This window comes from Aegilops tauschii, chromosome 5 (genome assembly GCF_002575655.3).
Source record: "Aegilops tauschii subsp. strangulata cultivar AL8/78 chromosome 5, Aet v6.0, whole genome shotgun sequence".
Taxonomy (NCBI): Eukaryota; Viridiplantae; Streptophyta; class Magnoliopsida; order Poales; family Poaceae; genus Aegilops; species Aegilops tauschii.
In genome coordinates, this window is record NC_053039.3 from 41111493 (window position 1) to 41121361 (window position 9869).

Sequence of the window (9869 nt, forward strand, 5' to 3'; positions counted from 1 at the left end):
GGCGGGAGGTGGCCGTCATGGCCGCCACCCCGCTGCCGTCCACCGTGGCCATCACCCGCTCCGCCACCGCGGCCCAAAGGCGGGAGGTGGTGGTCGTGGCCGCCACCCCATCGTCGGCCGCCGTGGCCGCCATCCCACCGTCGACCACCGGGATCATCACCCACTCCGCCACCCCCGCCCTTAGGAGGGGGGCGGAGGTGGAGGCCCGCACGTGCGTCAGCGACCTTGCACGCTACATCGAGTTCCTGCGGGAAGAGGAGGAGCGCCTCGTCGAGCACGCAAAGAGCCTTACCGCAGCCGTGGCCGCAGCATACGCCGACGCACAGGCGAGGAACCAGGAGATCTACGAGCAGTCCGGCCGCTTCGAGAATCGAGAGGGACCGTCTGGAGCGGCAGTGGGCGTTCAAGCTGGCGAGCGTCGCTGAACGTGCAGCAGCGGCAGGCACTGTATTGCATTTGTCCAACTCGTCGGTAGGCTCCTCCTCCTCCTCTGCCTCTTACTTAGCGCGCTCAGCAGAGGAGAGACTGCCGGAAGTAGCACAAAGCCCCTCCGTGGTAGTAGTAGTATTTAGGGGCTATTTTGTTCAGTTCATCTGACTATAGAAGTGTGGTCGAACTGTACAACGTACTTAAAATTAGCTAGTATATATAGTTGAACTAGCTATTTCAGTACATGGTTGGCAACAATTGGGGAGAAGTTTGGTCGGTTCAGCTGTCGAGTTGAACTGTTTGTATAAATTAACAACGACTGCTTAATGTATGAATGAAATCTATGCTTAATTACTGAATTTTAGTTGCAAAAATTACATAGTGCTAATGATTTCTAGCTGCATATTTTGACAAGTCGCAGTGTTACAAGGATTGACAAATGGCAACGTTACTAGATCAACAAATGTAAATCTTTCCAGTTTGACAAATGGCAACATACCCAATATGACAGATGCAAATCTTACCAAATTGTTTGTACGTGGTTGCACATGGGTCATCCAGAACAACCGTTTGCGTTGAAGGGATGCACAAATCCTGCGCTGCTCTCACTTTGCATATGTGGCGTCACATGAATGGTTAACAGAATTTTGGATTTACTAGAATTTAAAAACAAGGCATCTCAATGTTTTGCCGGCAATCAACGGTGCCCCGGTGTTTGAAATTCATGCCCATTTCTTGCATGGGACCTAAGCATGCACCCCAGGACACAGATTTGATTTTTCAACCAATTTATATGCACTGGAGCATGTGCATGTAGTTCAAATTTGAATTATGCACATAAAATGCATTGAAAACTCAGTTAATGCGTAAAAATGTCTAAACGAACCCCGAAAAATCACAAAAATTCACACAACACTCCTGTTGTTCTATGTTGACACGAGAAAAAAATTTGAAAGCAATAAGAGGCAATGGATATTGTTTCGTCCCCAAAGGTGGGACGTTCCCTACCGAAAACCATCTTGCTTGTTGTGAGAAGCTCCGGTTTGTGAGAAGCATATACCCAAACCTGCCCCAAATGGGACAAAATTTGTACCACGGCATGTTGATGCCGCTCCATGATAGCATGCCAAGTTTCATGAATTTCAGACGAGTTTTGGATTTACTACAATTTAAAAACCAGGCATCTCAATGTTTTGCCGGCAATCAACGGTGCCCCGGTGTTTGAAATTCATTCCCGTTTCTTGCATGGGACCTAAGCATGCATCCAAGGACACAGATTTGATTTTTCAACCAATTTATATGCACTGGAGCATGTGCATGTAGTTCAAATTTGAATTATGCACATAAAATGCATTGAAAACTCAGTTAATGCATAAAAATGTCCAAACGAACCCCGAAAAATCACAAAAATTCACACAACAATCCTGTTGTTCTATGTTGACACGAGATTTTTTTTGAAAGCAATAAGAGGCAATGGATATCGTTTCGTCCCCAAAGGTGCGACGTTCCCTACCGAAAACCATCATGCTTGTTGTGAGAAGCTCCGGTTGTGAGAAGCATATACCCAAACCAGCCCCAAATGGGACAAAATTTGTACCACGACATGTTGATGCCCCTCTGTGATAGCATGCCAAGTTTGATGAATTTCAGATGAGTTTTGGATTTACTAGAATTTAAAACCAGGCATCTCAATGTTTTGCCGGCAATCAACGGTGCCCTGGTGTTTGAAATTCGTTCCCATTTCTTGCATGGGACCTAAGCATGCACCTAAGGACACAGATTTGATTTTTCGACCAATTTATATTCACTGGAGCATGTGCATGTAGTTCAAATTTGAATTATGCACATAAAATGCATTGAAAACTCAGTTAATGCATAAAAATGTCTAAACGAACCCAGAAAAATCACAAAAATTCACACAACACTCCTGTTGTTCTATGTTGACACGGGAATTTTTTTTGAAAGCAATAAGAGGCAATGGATATCGTTTCGTCCCCAAAGGTGGGACATTCTCTACCGAAAACCATCATGCTTGTTGTCAGAAGCTCCGGTTTGTGAGAAGCATATACCCAAACCTGCCCCAAATGGGACAAAAATTGTACCACGGCATGTTGATGCCGCTCCATGATAGCATGCCAAGTTTCATGAATTTCAGACGAGTTTTGGATTACTAGAATTTAAAAACCAGGCATCTCAATGTTTTGCCGGAAATCAACGGTGCCCCGGTGTTTGAAATTCATTCCCATTTCTTGCATCGGACCTAAGCATGCACCCAAGGACACAAATTTGATTGTTCAACCAATTTATATGCACTGGAGCATGTGCATGTAGTTCAAATTTGAATTATGCACATAAATGCATTGAAAACTCAGTTAATGCATAAAAATGTCCAAACGAACCCTGAAAAATCACAAAAAATCGCACAACACTCCTCTTGTTATATGCTGATACTCGAATTTTTTTGAAAGCAATAAGAGGCAACGGATATCGTTTCGTCCCCAAAGGTGGCACGTTCAATACCGAAACCATCAAGCTTGTTGTGAGAAGCTCTGGTTTGTGAGAAGCTTATACCCAAACCTGCCCCAAATGGGACAAAATTTGTACCACGACATGTTGATGCCGCTACAGGATAGCATGCCAAGTTTCATGAATTTCAGACGAGTTTTAGATTTACTAGAATTTTAAAAACCAGGCATCTCAATGTTTGCGGCCGAGTGACAGTGGCAGGATGTCTGAAATTCATTCCTATTTCTTGCATGGGACCTAAGCATGCAACCAAGGACACATATTTGATTTTTCAATAAGTTTTTATGCACTGGAGCATGTTCATGTAGTTCAAATTTGAATTATGCGCATAAAATGTCGGGAAAACCCAGTTAATGTATAAAAATGTACAAACGAACCTTGAGTCATTCCAATTTTTATACAACACACCTATAGTTGCATGTTCACTGCAGATATAAGTTCTAACAATTCAAACACCATCCTTTGTAGCTGTGACCCCATTACGTAATTCAAATGATCAAGAAGGTAAATCAAGTAGATCGCACATAGTTTATTATCACCAACCGTGTGAGATGTGGCACAAAATATCTTGGAGCACCGTCGGTGTATAGTATGCCCATGGCTTACGAGAGAAGGTGCGTCGGCTACAGTCCATAGCCGGGGTGTGAAGCACACTAGCTCACTCCCCAAATACCATTTCACTGTTCATTCGTCGCCGGTGAAAGATGGGGACGTGGACCCACGTCGTGAGGGCAACTTCGGCGGCCCACTCCGGCAGGAGAGCTGTTGGGGATCGTTGCAGAAATTAAAAAATTTCTACGCATCACCAAGATCAATCTATGGAGTTTACTAGCAACAATAGGGGAGTGCATCTTCATACCTTTGAAGATCGCGATGCGGAAGCATTGCAAGAACGCGGTCGGTGGAGTCGTACACGAAGCGATTCAGATCGCGGTCGAATCCGATCTAAGCACCGAACAATGGTGCCTTCGTGTTCAACACACGTGCAGTCCGGTGACGTCTCCCGCGCCTTGATCCAGCCAGGGAGAGGGAGAGGTTGGGAAAGACTCCGTCCAGCAGTAGCACGACGGCGTGGTGGTGGTGGAGGAGCGTGGCACTCCAGCAGGGCTTCGCCAAGCACTGCGAGAGACGAGGAGGGAGAGGGGTAGGGATGCGCCAAGAGAGAGGAGACTTGTGTCTCTCGCAGCCCCAAAACCCCCACTATATATAGGGGAGGTGGAGGGGGGCGGCCCCCGGGGCGGCGGCCCCTCGGGGGGGGGGGGGGGGCAGCGGCCCCCTTAGGGTTTCCAACTAGGGGGCGCCCGCCCCCCTAGGTTTCCAACCCTAGGCTCCTTGGGCCCTTGGGGGGGGGGGGCGCACCAGCCCACTAAGGGGCTGGTTCCCACACAACTACAGCCCATTAGGTCCTTCGGGGCAGGTGGACCCCCGGAACCCCTTCGGTGGTCCCGGTACAATACCGATAAACCCTGAAACCTTTCCGGTGACTAAAACTGGACTTCCCATATATAAATCTTCACCTCCGGACCATTCCGGAACTCCTCGTGACGTCCGGGATCCCATCCGGGACTCCTAACAACATTCGGTAACCACGTACATCTATTCCCTATAACCCTAGCATCATCGAACCATAAGTGTGTAGACCCTACGGGTTCGGGAACTATGCAAACATGACCGAGACATCTCTCCGACCCATAACCAACAACGGGATCTGGATACCCATGTTGGCTCCCACATGTTCCACGATGATCTCATCAGATGAACCACGATGTCAAGGATTCAATCAATCCTGTATACGATTCCCTTTGTCTACCGGTATAGCACATGCCCGAGATTCGATCGTCGGTATACCGATACCTTGTTCAATCTCGTTACGGCAAGTCTCTTTACTCGTTCCATAACACATCATCCCGTGACCAACCCCTTAGTCACATTGAGCTCATTACGATGATGTCTTACAGAGTGGGCCCAGAGATTCTCTCCATCATACGGAGTGACAAATCCTAGTCTCGATTCGTGCCAACCCAACAGATACTATCGGGGATACCCGCAGTGTACCTTTATAGCCACCCAGTTACGTTGTGACGTTTGGCACACCCAAAGTACCCTTACGGTCTCCGGGAGTTGCACAATCTCATGGTCTAAGGAAAAGATACTTGACATTAGAAAAGCTTTAGCAGACGAACTACACGATCTTGTGCTATGCTTAGGATTGGGTCTTGTCCATCACATCATTATCCTAATGATGTTATCCCGTTATCAATGACATCCTATGTCCATGGTTAGGAAACCGTAACCATCTATTGATCAACGAGCTACTCAACTAGAGGCTCACTAGGGACATGCTGTGGTCTATGTATTCACACATGTATTACGATTTCCGGATAACACAATTATAGCATGAACAATAGACAATTATCATGAACAAGGAAATATAATAATAACCATTTTATTATTGCCTCTAGGGCATATTTCCAACAGTCTCCCACTTGCACTAGAGTCAATAACCTAGTTACATTGTGATGAATCGAACACCCATAGAGTTCTGGTGTTGATCATGCTTTGCACGTGGAAGAGGTTTAGTCAACGGATCTGCGACATTCAGGTCCGTATGCACTTTACAAATCTCTATGTCTCCATCTTGAACTTTCACGAATGGAGTTGAAGCGACGCTTGATATGCCTGGTCTTCTTGTGAAACCTGGGCTCCTTGGCAAGGGCAATAGCTCCAGTGTTGTCACAGAAGAGAGTCATCGGGCCCGACGCATTGGGAATAACTCCTAGGTTGGTAATGAACTCCTTCATCCAGATTGCTTCATGTGCTGCCTCCGAGGCTGCCATGTACTCTGCTTCACATGTAGATCCCGCCACGACGCTTTGCTTGCAACTGCACAGCTGACTGCCCCACCATTCAAAATATACACGTATCCGGTTTGTGACTTGGAGTCATCCAGATCTGTGTCGAAGCTAGCATCAACGTAACCCTTTACGACGAGCTCTTCGTCACCTCCATAAACGAGAAACATATCCTTAGTCCTTTTCAGGTACTTCAGGATATGCTTGACCGCTGTCCAGTGTTCCATGCCGGGATTACTTTGGTACCTTCCTACCAAACTTACAGCAAGGTTTACATCAGGTCTGGTACACAACATGGCATACATAATAGACCCTATGGCCGAGGCATAGGGGATGACACTCATCTTTTCTCTATCTTCTGCCATGGTCGGGCATTGAGCCGTGCTCGATCTCACACCTTGCAATACAGGCAAGAACCCCTTCTTGGACTGATCCATATTGAACTTCTTCAATATCTTGTCAAGGTACGTGCTTTGTGAAAGACCAATGAGGCGTCTTGATCTATCTCTATAGATCTTGATGCCTAATATGTAAGCAGCTTCTCCAAGGTCCTTCATTGAAAAACACTTATTCAAGTAGGCCTTTATGCTTTCCAAGAGTTCTATATCATTTCCCATCAATAGTATGTCATCCACATATAATATGAGAAATGCTACAGAGCTCCCACTCACTTTCTTGTAAAGACAGGCTTCTCCATAAATCTGCGTAAACCCAAACGCTTTGATCATCTCATCAAAACGAATGTTCCAACTCCGAGATGCTTGCACCAGCCCATAGATCGAGCGTTGGAGCTTGCATACCTTGTCAGCATTCTTAGGATCGACAAAACCTTCCGGCTGCATCATATACAATTCTTCCTTAAGGAAACCATTAAGGAATGCCGTTTTGACGTCCATTTGCCATATCTCATAATCATAGAATGCGGCAATTGCTAACATGATTTGGACAGATTTCAGCTTCACTACGGGTGAGAAGGTCTCATCGTAGTCAACCCCTTGAACTTGTCGATAACCCTTAGCGACAAGCCGAGCCTTATAGATGGTTACATTACCATCCATGTCTTTCTTCTTCTTAAAGATCCATTTATTTTCTATGGCTCGCCGATCATCGGGCAAGTCAGTCAAAGTCCATACTTCGTTTTCATACATGGATCCTATCTCGGATTTCATGGCTTCAAGCCATTTGTCGGAATCCGGGCCCACCATCGCTTCTTCATAGTTTGAAGGTTCACCATTGTCTAACAACATGATTTCCAGGACAGGGTTGCCATACCACTCTGGTGCGGAACGTGTCCTTGTGGACCTACGAAGTTCAATAGCAACTTGATCTGAAGTTTCATGATCATCATCATTAACTTCCTCTCTAGTCGGTGCAGGCACCACAGAAACATTTTCTTGAGCTGCGCTACTCTCCGGTTTAAGAGGCAATACTTCATCAAGTTCTACTTTCCTCCCACTTACTTCTTTCGAGAGAAACTCTTTCTCTAGAAAGGATCCATTCTTGGCAACAAAGATCTTGCCTTCGGATCTGAGGTAGAAGGTATACCCAATAGTTTCCTTAGGGTATCCTATGAAGACACATTTTTCCGATTTGGGTTCGAGCTTTTCAGGTTGAAGTTTCTTGACATAAGCATCGCATCCCCAAACTTTCAGAACGACAGCTTAGGTTTGTTCCCAAACCACAATTCATACGGTGTCGTCTCAACGGATTTTGACGGAGCCCTATTTAAAGTGAATGCGGCAGTCTCTATAGCATAACCCCAAAATGATAGCGGTAGATCGGTAAGAGACATCATAGATCGCACCATATCCAATAGAGTGCGATTACGACGTTCAGACACACCATTACGCTGAGGTGTTCCAGGCAGTGTGAGTTGTGAAACAATTCCACATTTCCTTAAGTGCGTGCCAAATTCGTGACTCAAATATTCTCCCCCACGATCTGATCGTAAGAACTTGATTTTCCTGTCACGTTGATTCTCAACCTCACTCTGAAATTCCTTGAACTTTTCAAAGGTCTCAGACTTGTGTTTCATTAAGTAGACATACCCATATCTACTTAAGTCATCCGTGAGGGTGAGAACATAGCGATAACCACCGCGAGCCTCAACGCTCATTGGACCGCACACATCAGTATGTATGATTTCCAATAAGTTGGTTGCTCGCTCCATTGTTCCGGAGAACGGAGTCTTGGTCATTTTGCCCATGAGGCATGGTTCGCACGTGTCAAATGATTCATAATTAAGAGACTCCAAAAGTCCATCTGCATGGAGTTTCTTCATGCGTTTGACACCAATGTGACCAAGGCGGTAGTGCCACAAGTATGTGGGACTATCATTATCAACCTTACATCTTTTGGCATTCACACTATGAATATGTGTAACATCACGTTTGAGATTAAATAAGAATAAACCATTGACCAGCGGGGCATGACCATAAAACATGTCTCTCATATAAATAGAACAACCATTATTCTCAGATTTAAATGAGTAGCCATCTCGCATTAAACGAGATCTAGATACAATGTTCATGCTCAAAGCTGGTACTAAATAACAATTATTGAGGTTTAAAACTAACCCTGTAGGTAAATGTAGAGGTAGCGTGCCGATGGCGATCACATCGACCTTGGAACCATTCCCGACGCACATCGTCACCTCATCCTTCGCCAGTCTCCGCTTATTCCGCAGCTCCTGTTTTGAGTTACAAATATGAGCAACCGCACCAGTATCAAATACCCAGGAGCTACTACGAGCGCTGGTTAGGTACACATCAATAACATGTATATCACATATACCTTTGGTATTGCCGGCCTTCTTATCCGCTAAGTACTTGGGGCAGTTCCGCTTCCAGTGACTGTTTCCCTTGCAATAAAAGCACTCAGTCTCAGGCTTGGGTCCATGCTTTGGCTTCTTCCCGGCAACTGGCTTACCGGGCGCGGCAACTCCCTTGTCGTCCTTCTTGAAGTTCTTCTTACCCTTGCCTTTCTTGAACTTAGTGGTTTTATTCACCATCAACACGTGATGTTCCTTTTTGATCTCCACCTCCGCTGATTTTAGCATTGAATATACCTCAGGAATGGTCTTTTCCATCCCCTGCATATTGAAGTTCATCACAAAGCTCTTGTAGCTAGGTGGGAGCGACTGAAGGATTCTGTCAACGACCGCATCATCCGGGAGATTAACTCCTAGCTGAGATAAGCGGTTGTGTAACCCAGACATTTTGAGTATGTGCTCGCTGACAGAACTATTCTCCTCCATCTTACAACTGTAGAACTTGTCAGAGACTTCATATCTCTCGACCCGGGCATGATCTTGGAAAACCATTTTCAGCTCTTGGAACATCTCATATGCTCCGTGCTGCTCAAAACGCTTTTGGAGCCCCGGTTCTAAGCTGTAAAGCATGCCGCACTGAACCAGGGAGTAATCATCACTACGCGACTGCCAGGCGTTCATAACGTCTTGAGTTGCTGGGAAAACTGGTGCTTCACCTAGCGGTGCATCAAGGACATATGCTTTCTTGGCAGCTATGAGGATAATCCTCAGGTTACGGACCCAGTCCGTGTAGTTGCTACCATCGTCTTTCATCTTGGTTTTCTCGAGGAACGCGTTGAAGTTGAGGGCAACATTAGCATGGGCCATTTGATCTACAAGACATATTGCAAAGTTTTAGACTATGTTCATGATAATTAAGTTCATCTAATCAAATTATTTAATGAACTCCCACTCAGACAGGCATCCCTCTAGTCATCTAAGTGATACATGATCCGAATCGACTAGGCCGTGTCCGATCATCACGTGAGACGGACTAGTCATCAACGGTGAACATCTCCATGTTGATCGTATCTACTATACGACTCATGTTCGACCTTTCGGTCTCTTGTGTTCCGAGGCCATGTCTGTACATGCTAGGCTCGTCAAGTCAACCTAAGTGTTTTGCATGTGTAAATCTGGCTTACACCCGTTGTATTCGAACGTTAGAATCTATCACACCCGATCATCACGTGGTGCTTCGAAACAATGAACCTTCGCAACGGTGCACAGTTAGGGGGAACACTTTCTTGAAA